General features: G+C 36.0%; 1 pseudogene; it reads right to left on the bottom strand.

Annotated features, from left to right (window-relative positions):
* Window positions 1-733: 733 nt before the first annotated feature.
* On the bottom strand, window positions 734-1,388 carry LOC140503128 (large ribosomal subunit protein eL29 pseudogene; annotated as a pseudogene).
* Between the last annotated feature and the right edge of the window lie 9,626 nt (window positions 1,389-11,014).

Raw genomic sequence — 11,014 nt, 5'->3', positions numbered from 1 at the left:
AATCATGAGAACAAGTCAATAGCTTGCTAAAGGAGACCCCAAAATGCTGAAGAAGATAATCCCTTTAAAAACAGACTAACCTAAATGACAAAAGAGGTTTAAATAGCCAACAAGGAGAAGAATGCATTAAAAAGCAAGTTTGGCCAAATTGAAAAGGAGGTCCAAAATCTCACTGAAGAAAATAGTCCTTTAAAAATTAGTATGCAGCAGATGGAAGCTAATGGCTTTACAAGAAAACTAAAGGTTATAAAACAAAACAAAAAGAATGAAAAAAATAGAAGACTGTGAAATACCGCATTGGAAAAGCAACTGACCTGGAAAATAGATCCAGGAAAGATAATTTTAAAATTATTGGTCTATATGAAAACTATGATCTAAAAAGAGCATAGTCCTCAATTTCCAAGAAATTATCAAGGAAAACTGCCCTGATAGTCTAGAAATTAATGGTAAATTAGAAATGGTAAAAATTCACCTATCACCTCCTAAAAGAGATCCAAAAAGGAAAACTCCCAGGAATTCTGTAGCCTAATTCCAGAGTTTCCAGTTCAAGAAGAAAATATTACAAGCAACCAGAAAGAAACAACTTGAATATTGTGGAAATACAATCAGGATAACACAGGATTTTTTTTTTTATTCACCATTTCCTTTATTTGTACAACATAGTGAATAATCATACCCAGTTGGAAAAAATAGGTGGTTTAGGGTTTAAACAAGTCCTTCTGTCCTGAAGTATCTATTTTGAAGGTTTGGGACTAGCAGCTTTAGCGCCAGTATCTTTGGGTTTGTACTAACCATGTTTGGGGTCAGTAGGCTTAGCACCCTTAGAATCACTTGGCTTTTTAGCCTTGGCTGCCTTGGGTTCAGACATGGCTTTCTGGGAATAAGACTTGGCTGCCTTGGGGCCAGATTTGGTAGCTTTGGGTTCAGATTTACTGACCTTGGCAGCAGACTTGGTGACCTTGGACTTGGCAGCCTTGGGATCAGTGAGCTTGGGGACCTTGGGGTCAGTGGTTCTGGCAACATTAAAATCAGGCTTTGTGATCCTGAGGCCTGGACATTCGATGCTGACCCTAGAACCTGGACTCTTTGTGGCCATCTTGCGACCAACATGCCAGGTCCTTCCCTTGGAGATCTTGGGTTTCAGGAGCTTGGCCTAGGAGGTCTTGTTTAGGGCCTTGATAACCTCTGCTTGAGCCTTGATGGCTTTGACATTGTTGGCTTGCATCCTCTTCAACCCCTTCTTGTGTTTCTTGGCAAAATACATGTTTGTCAGAAACAGAGTGAACTCCTTTCAGAAACTGTTATCTTTGTGACCTAGGTCTCTTGATGCCGTTTCTGTGCCAATTTCATGATTGGTTGTGGGTTGTATGGTTCTTAGACTTAGCCATCTTTACACCACATCCTGCACTAACAGGTGCTCTGCTAACCAGAAGAGGTGAAAGCAAGAGAGAGCAAAATAACACAGGATTTAATAGCTTCTACACTAAGGGATCAATGGGTTTGGAACATGATATTCCTGAAGTCAAAGGAGATAGGATTAAAACGAAGAATCACCTACTCAGAAAAACTGAACATAATACTTTAGGGGAAAAAATGGAATTTCAATGAAATAGAGGCCTTCCAAGCATTCTCATTGAAAAAACCAAAGCTGAATAGAAAATTTGACTTTCAAATATAAGAATCAAGAAAAACATGAAAAGAAAAGAGAAGCCATAAGGCATTCTTTAAATTTGACCTGTTTACATTCCTATATGGAAAGATGATATTTGTAACTCATGAAACCTTTTAATGAGTATTAGGGTAGTTGGAGGGAATATATGAATATATATATATATATATATATATATATATATATATATATATATATATATATGTATGTATACATTTTAATATATATATATATATATACACACATATATATGTATAGATATATATATATGTCCATATGTATATATGTAGGTGTCTAAGTGTATATGTATATATATATATATATATATATATGTGTGTGTGTGTGTGTGTGTGTGTGTGTGTGTCTATTATATTTGTGTAGGTATGTATATGTACATGGGTATATATTTGTGTGTGCACTTATACACACATGCACACCTGCATGTACACACACATACATACACACAGGGAACAGGGAAAACTGAATGTGAAGGGAGAATACATATAAAATAAAAACTCCTGTTGAGTTGAATGTGTTAGGCCTAAGAGAAAGGGAGAGGCAGAATATAGGAAATCATTTCACATAAAAGAGGAAAGAAAGAGATTTCACAATGGAGGGGAAGACGGGAGAGATGAAAAGGAATAAATGAACATTACTCATGGGATTTGGCTTAAGGAGGGAATAAGAGAACTCATTTGTATATGGAAATATATTTTACACTGTAGGAAGGCACAAGCAAAGGGATAGGGGAGGGAAAATTATAGAAGGGACAGAAAATTGGGGAAATGTATAATCAAAACGAAACACTGCTGTGGGAGGACAGAAAAAGGCAGAGAAAGGAATATATGGAGGGCAAGATAGGACAGAGGGAAATGTAGTTAGTCTTTCACAACATGCAAGTATTTCGCACGGCTGTGCACTTTTGACCTTATTAAATTGCTTGCTTTCTCAATGAGGGTAGATGGAGAAGGGGGAAAAGAGAGGGTATGGAACTCAAAGCTTTAATAATGAACCTTAAAAAATGTTTTAGCATGCAACTAAGCAATAAGATATAGAAGCAATGGGGTATAGAAATCTATTTTGCCCTACAGAAAAATGGAATGGAGAGGGATGGGAGAAGGGGAGGAGTAATAGAAGGGAGGGCAGATTGGAGAAAAGGGTGGATGGGGTGCGTGTTGCCCTAAGGTGGGAGGTGAGGAGAGATGGGAAGATAATTTTGAATTCAAATTCTTGATGAAGTGAATGAAAAATGAAAACAAATGATTTATATATTTAAAAATAAAGAATAGAAAATAAAACAATTTCTGCAGAGGAAATACTTATAACCTAGAAAATGTAATTTAAATGAAATGTTTCATTTCATTTAAAAAACAAAGAAAATTCCATTGCACCATCATAATGTCTAGTATAAAGATCAAATTAAAGAAGAATTCCCAAAATATTGGAGGCCTTACATATTCTGCTATTTGTAAATGAGTTTGTGTGTTGGCAGCAAGGCTCCCAAAGAGTATAGAGTCTCAAGTGATCTATAATCAAACACTTCATCTAATCATTCATACAGAAAATGGGTAAGAATGCCTATTGTTCAAAAGTGGTAGGCAATTATGTGGACAATTCAGGTAGCATACAAAGTAAATTTATCTTGCAATAAAACTAGAAATGAACAATAAACTAAATCTAGAGATGAACAGAAGGTAGAAAGCTAACTGCATTGCCTTTTGGAAATTAGTCAATTCATTTAATAACCTCAAACATCCCCCTGAAATGAAGATTGATCTATTTAACTACACTAGTCTGTTTATGATGCAATATGACTACAAATCATGAAATGCTACAGTTTTTGAATAATTAAAATTCAAGATAATTGAAAAATCAGGAGCAAAAGATCAACTTATAAAATACTAAGACAGAAGATTAAGTAATGATATATTGATATGCATGTAGTGTCAAGAATTCTGGAGTAAATCCTCCAGCTCATTCAGTGGAAGGTCTGCCTGAATAGGACTAAAAGGAAAGCTTGGAAAGCATTAAAACATGAATAAAGGATATACTGATATTTTGGGACTGAAATATACTTCTTTTTGGAGGGAGAATTCATACTGATGAAATCAGAGATTTACCGAATTATCAAAACAAAAGTGACAAAGTGGCAAACGTTCCTTAAGACAATTACTTTACTTGGTGGTAGCCATGTGTGTAGGGCAAAAAAAAAGAGATGTATGTTTAATGTTGTTGTTAAAGAGAATCATCAAGATTTGTTTAAGTGATAGAAAAGGGAATAAATATAGAGAACAGAGAAAGTCAAGAATATTACTGGGGCTTTAAACGTCAAGATTTATTTGGAATTTGAAAGGAAAAGCAATGACTGACTGAAATATAACATAACACTGAGCTCATTAGCTTATCTCCTAACCATTCTCTTCCTTATTCCATTATTGCTGTTTGTAGTATCACAGTGAGAACTCTCCTTTGCTGAAAACATGATATTTCTGTGTATCTTTGATTTTGTCCTCATGCCTTATATCTACTGAAGCTCTAAAAATATTTTCTCCTTCTGACATTTTCTGGAATCTATTTCTGTCTATTCATTCATGTTAATATTGAATCAAATATCAAGGAAGTACCTGGTGTGTCAACTGAAACAATCAATGGACATGCTGAAACTCTGAATGTACAAACAAGATTGCTGTGATCACCCTTGGAGGTGATAATATGATCCATTGAATCAAGAGGCCTACAGGAGTGACTGGCTAATGAAGCAGTCTAATTTTAGAAGTCATACCATGAAAGAGTGGACTAGTCTATTGGTTGCACACAATGACCTTGGGAGTTGAATTGGAATCAACCTCCTAAGAAAACATACTTTGAATTCTCATTGACTTTATCCTCAGAGTAACAGAATATTGAAAGAATAAACCAGTAGAAGACAACTGGTAAGAAAGTGATATACCAGCAAAAATAGTAATGACAATGCAACAAGAGAGAAAGAGTCATGGCCCTACTACAAGAGGAGAATGACACCTATGGGAATATTTCAGTGCAGGAAACAACACTTGTGTGTTACTCTTTTCTGAACAAGTATCATTTTGCTGCATTTAATTAAGATTGTATTCTAAGTGTGTGGTTAATTTCTAACGTGTGTTGTTGTGGATAAATATGTGAATTAAAAGGGGGTTTCATATCAATTGTTCTTGCTATGCAAAATTATACATAGCATAAACTGCAGTAGTGGGAATAGCTACAAACAGAGTTTTCCCTAGAACTTGAGGTAATAGTCACATTCTAAGAACAATAAACTGTAATTCTGAAAAGTAATTTGGGAATACTTTTGGAATAAATCATAAGGGATGTTAGAGTACTATAATTAATTACAGCCAGTAGGATTGTTACTACAGCCTCCTAAAAAGTCTCTCTCCTAATATTCTTACTTCCTTTGCACTAATCTTGACATTTTTCACTTTCTGAATATTCTAACGTGCATAGAACTGGTCACATGACTGCTCTGCTCAAAATTTGGAAAAGCAGGTCAGCTTCATTGCTGACTGGGTAATGTTCACAGCATTCAAAGCTGCGCATTAATTCTGACTATCTAACACCTTGGGGGACCGAACCAAGATGGCAGAGTGAGAGCAAGTATTCACCTAAACTCTAAAACAAACTCAGATACTTCTAAAAACAGCATCTGAACAAATTTAAGAGTGAGAGCATTCACTAGGAGACAAAATGTGGCAAATTTTCTGATCAGGACAGCCTGGAAGGTTGACCAGAAGGATCTGTTGCACAGGGCTGGAGAGGGCCAAGTGCACAGCACATAAGCTGCACCAGCACAGACCCTGCAATAGCAAAGATCAGCAGGAAAAATGGATAAGAATGGCTATTGCTCAAAAGTGGTAGGCAATTATGTGGAATTATGTGGTGTGAAGTAGTGCAGATTCTCAAACATATCAGCCCAGGAGAGCAATCCAGTGGAACTGAGTGAGATAGAAACACAGAACCCCAGGTAACAGAAGCAGTACTATTGAGACTATCACCCTGAAGACTAAATGTCTATAATTAACCTACTTGAACTTCCAGGAGCCAAGATGTCAGAGCGATCTGTAAATGCTCTTCTCCTCCCATTGTTGACTTTGAAAAAGCAAGAGAATCTTTCCCCAGGAAATAATCTGGAATACTGGGATCAGACAAAGGTGTAAACAGTCTTTTATCCTGTGGGGCTAGGAAAATCACAAAAAGAAGTCTCTCTTGCTGTGGTTGAAGGGGAATGGTTCAGTAACAGAGTTGCCCCAGACAGGATCACTTCAGTGAATCAGGAGGAGATCCTGAGCCTCAGCCCTTAAGGGCCAACACCAGCTTCCAAAGTTACATCAGCAGAACCAGGGGAATCCAGAAGAGACTACAGGAGATAGGGTTCACCAAGCACTGAACCTGCCTGTGCTCTAGCTCAGGAGAAGAAACGTGGAGTCAGACCACTCCTCACCCACACCTTATGCAGAGAGCTTCAGGGTAACTCCAGAAAATCTCAGAAAGACTTCACCAGGCTTCTGTTTTGGCACCTCAGCCAGTTCAGCACCAGGTAAGCTGTAGAATTCTAGCCCCTAGCTGAAAGTACCAAAGGCCACAATAAACAAAGACACAAGTTGCAACCACAAGAACAGTGGGACAGAGCTCCCTGTGCCTCAGAAGCTGAGACACACTTTATTTTATTTTAATTTAATTTATTTTCAGTATTCTATAATCACTTCCATATATCTTAGACTTTTCTTTTCCCTCCCTCTCCCTCCCCTCCCTCCTCCTCCTTCCTCACAACTTCCCTACTCCTTCCCTGAAAAAGCATAAAATTTTATATAGGTTTTACACATACAATCCCATTAAATGCATTTTCACCTTAGTTATGTTGCATCAGAGAATTAAAATGAATGGGAGAAATCATAAAACAAAACAACAAAAATGATCTGCTTCATTCTGCAATCAAATTCCACACTTCTTTCTCTGGATGTGGAAGACATTTTGCCTTACGAGACCTTTGGGAATTTTTTAAGTCCTTACATTACGATGAAGTACTAGGACTGCCAGAAAAATTTCTTGCACACTGTGGCTGTTGCTGTGTACAAAGTTCTCCTGGTTCTGATCGTTTCACTCAACATCAGTTCAAATAAATGTTTCCAGGCCTCTCTGAACTCTTCCTGTTCAACATTTCTTATAGCATAATAATATTCCATTGAATTTATATACCACAATTTATTCAGCCACTCCCCAATTGATGGGTATTCCCTTGATTTCTAGTTTTTGACTACCACAAAGAGAGATGCTATAAATATTTTTGTACATGTGGGACCCTTTCCCATTTTTATGATCTCTTGGGGATACTATCCTAGAAGCGATATTGATAGGTCAAAGGGTATGCATATTTTTGTAGCCCTTTGGGGATAGTTAGAAATTACTCTCCAGAATGGTTGGATCAGCTCACAGTTCCACCAACAATGAATTAGTGTTCCAATTTCCCACATCTTCTCTAACATTTATCATCTTCCTGTTTTGTCATGTTAGCCAATCTGATAGGTGTAATGTGGTAAGAGATCCACTTTAAAAGCCAGGAAAAAGGAAATCATTATGAGAAGGAGTGAACCAGAAAAGGAAAGATCAGAGAATATTGCTATAGGGATAAGGACCAAAACATGAATAAAGAAGAGGTCAGCATTAAGACTGCATTCCCATCTGAAACTTCAGAAAGGAATATGAACTGGTCTCAAGCCCAAGAGCATTCTTGGAAGAGCTCAAGAAGGATTTTCAAAGTCAAATTAGAGAGGTAGAAGAAAAATTGGGCAATGATTTTTAAAACAGGAAAAAAAGAATTCACTGACGAGAACAAGTCATTTAAAAGGAAAATTGAACAAATGGAAAAGAAAGTACAAAACCTAACTGGAGAACATAACTCTTTAAAACGAAAAATTGGACAAATGCAGCAGGAGATGCAAAAGTTAACTGAAGAAAAAAATCAATTGAAAATTAGAACTGGGCAAGTAGAAACTAATGACTCTATGAGACATCAAGAATTGGTCAAATAGAATCAAAAGAATGAAAAAAGACAAGAAATATTAAATATTTCATTGAAATAACAGCTTACCTAGAAAATAGTTCCAGGAGAGAAAAATCTAAGAATTATTGACCTACTGTAAAGCAATGATGAAAAAAAGACCCTGAACAATATCTTCAAAGAAATCATCAAGAAAAACTTCCCAGAGCTCCTAGACCAAGAGGGCAAAATAATCACCCAAAGAATCCATTGATCACTTCCTGAAAGAGATGCCAAACTGAAAATAACAAGGGATATTGTTGCCAAATTCCAGAACGATCAAGTGAAGAAGAAAGTCATTTCAAGCAACCAGAAGGAAACAATTCAAACATCAAGGAATACAGTCAGGATCACACAGGACCTTACAGTTTCTACATTAAAAATAATCAGTGTGATTGGAATGTGCTATTCCATAAAACAAAGGAGCTGGAACTACAACCAAGGATCAATTAACCAGCAAAGTTGAGCATAATATTTTAGGCAAGGAGATGGACATTCAATGAAATAAGAGATTTGCAACCTTTCCAGAAGAAAAGGCCAATGTTCAGTAGAAAATTTGATCTTCAAGCCAAGTCTCAAGAGAAGCATAAAAATATAAACAAAAGGAAAAAAAAAAAACTTGTCATTCAATATGGGCAAACTGTTTACATATCTATCAGGGGATATGATACTTGTTAATTTGAGAATTACATGTTTATTATGACATTTAAATGGAATATATATACATATATATACATACATACATATATATATATATATATATATATATATATATATATATATATATATATATATATATATATATATATAAAGGAGTGGGTATAAATTAAATGATGTGATGATAAAAATATGTGTTGTGTGTGAAGGAATTGTAATGGGAGACGTGAAAAGGAGGAGGCAGAAAAAGATAAAATACATCACAGGAAGAGGCACAAACACATATTAGAGTAGAGGGAAAGAAGGAAGAGAGATGAGTGCTGTTTGAGATCTACTTTCATCTGATTTGGTTCAAGGAAGGAACACTAAGCTGTTAAGTATAGAAATCTAATTAGATCTAAAGAAAGTAAGAATAGAAAGAGGAAAGAAAAGGGAGGGAAGAAGTAATAAGGGAAAACCAAATAAAAGAGATGGGAGCTGATAGAAGGGAGGGAAGACTGAGGGAGGCGGTGATCAAAAATTAAAATTCTATTTTTGAGGAATAGGGAGAAGGGACAACTTAAAGCATAAATGGGCGAAATAGGGTGAAAGGAATAACACAGATAATAATCATAACTGTGATTATGAATGGAATGAACTCTCCCTTAAAACAGAGACAAATAACAGAATGGATTAAAAACCATAATCCAATAATATGTTGTTTGCAAAAGACACATTTGAAATAGAGGCATACACACAGGGTAAAGGCAAAACCTTGGTGTAGAACACATTATGCTTCAGTGTACGTAAAACTAAAAGCAGGGATTTTTCAGCCACATGCTCAATTCATTGATCTCCTCTTTCACTATTTTATTCATGTAGGAATTCAGAGATACAAAACTTCCCTTAAGAAATGCTTTTGCAGTATCCCATAAGGTTTGGCAGGTTGTCTCATTCGTGTCATTCTCTTGAATAAAGTTGTTGATTACTTCTATAATATGGTGTTTAATTCACTCATTTTTTGGATTACATTGTTTAGTTTCTAATTAGTTTTTGATTTATATTTCCATGATCTTTGATTACATGCAGGTTTTACTGCATTATGATCTGAGAAGGATGCATTGACTATTTCTACTTTTCTGCACTGGATTGAGAGACTTTTATGACCTAGTACATGGTCAATTTTTGTATATGTGCCATGTGCCACTGAGAAAAAGGTGTAGTTATTTCTATCCTCGTTCAATTTCCTCCAGAGACCTATCATATCTGCCTTATCCAGAGTTCTATTCATCTCCTTAACTTCTTTCTTTTTTATTTTGAGCTTTACCAAATTTACCAAATTCAGAGAGAGTGAGATGGAGATTCCCCCACTAGTAGAGTTTTACTGTCTGTTTCTTCCTGTAACTCCCTTAAATTCTCCTCTATGAATTTGGATATTATACTACTTGAAGCACATAGGTTTTGCACTAAAATTGCTTTGTTGTCTACGGTGCTTTTTTGCAGGATATGGTTTTTAATCCATTCTGCTATCCTTCTCCGTTTTATGGGAGAGTTCATCCCATTCACACTCACACTTATGATTACTACATGTGTCTTTCCCTTCATCTCCTTTCCCCTTGTTTATCCTTTTAATTCTCCCTTCTCCCTTCCCCTCCACAATGGAGTTTTAAGTTTTGACCACCACTTCCCTTAGCCTTCCCTCCCTTCTTTCAACCCCCCTCCCTTTTAATTCCCTTTTCTCTGACTACTTCTTCCCTCCCTTTAGCTTCCCCTGCCTTTTCTTTCCCCCTTCCCCTCCTACTGCCTATAGAGCTTATTGTATTTTTATGCTTGACTCAGTTTGTTACACCCTCCTTGGATCCAATCACATGAGAAGAGCTGTCAGACAATGCTAGTCTCCATCCCATCTTTTCCTCTACTGTAACACACTTTTGTGCCTCTTCCTGGGATGGAATTTACTTTTTTCTGCCTCCTTTTGTCACATCCCATATTAAAATTCCTTTGCACCCTCAAATAGCATTTGTTACATCACATCATTTAATTTAAACCCTTTCTCTATGTATATTCCTTTTAAATTTCATAATAAAATGTACAGTTCTCAAGAATAACCAGTATCTTCTTTACTTATAAGGATATAAACAGTTTGCCCATACTGTGTAACAAGTTATTTTTTTTTCCCTCATTACCTCTTTATGCTTCTCTTGAGACCTGCATTTGGAGATCAAATTTTTTGGTGAGTCCTGACCTTTCATCAAGAAGAACTGGAAATGCCTTATTTCATTAAATGTCCATCTCCTTGCCTGGAATAAAATGCTGAACTTAGTTGGGTAATTAATCATTTATTGGAGTCCCAGCTCCTTTGCCTTAAAGAATATCATATTTCAATTCATTCGTTCTTTTAATGAAGAATGGGAGAATGAATGTCCAACTGTTCCTTCTAAGGAGTTATTTTCTCCAGTTTATTTTTGTGCATCCTTTTCCATTTGTCCAATTTTCCCAGTTAGGTTTTGTGCTTCATTTTCCATTTGTCCAATTGTCCTTTTAAATTCGTCTGTTATTTTTTTCATATTTTTAAAATCATTGCTTAGTTTTTCTTCTTTCTCTCTAATTTGGGTTTTAAAATCCTTCCTGAACTC

This window comes from Notamacropus eugenii, chromosome 5 (assembly GCF_028372415.1).
Source record: "Notamacropus eugenii isolate mMacEug1 chromosome 5, mMacEug1.pri_v2, whole genome shotgun sequence".
In the NCBI taxonomy this organism is placed as follows: domain Eukaryota; kingdom Metazoa; phylum Chordata; class Mammalia; order Diprotodontia; family Macropodidae; genus Notamacropus; species Notamacropus eugenii.
This window is presented reverse-complemented; position numbering and strand designations above follow the sequence as displayed.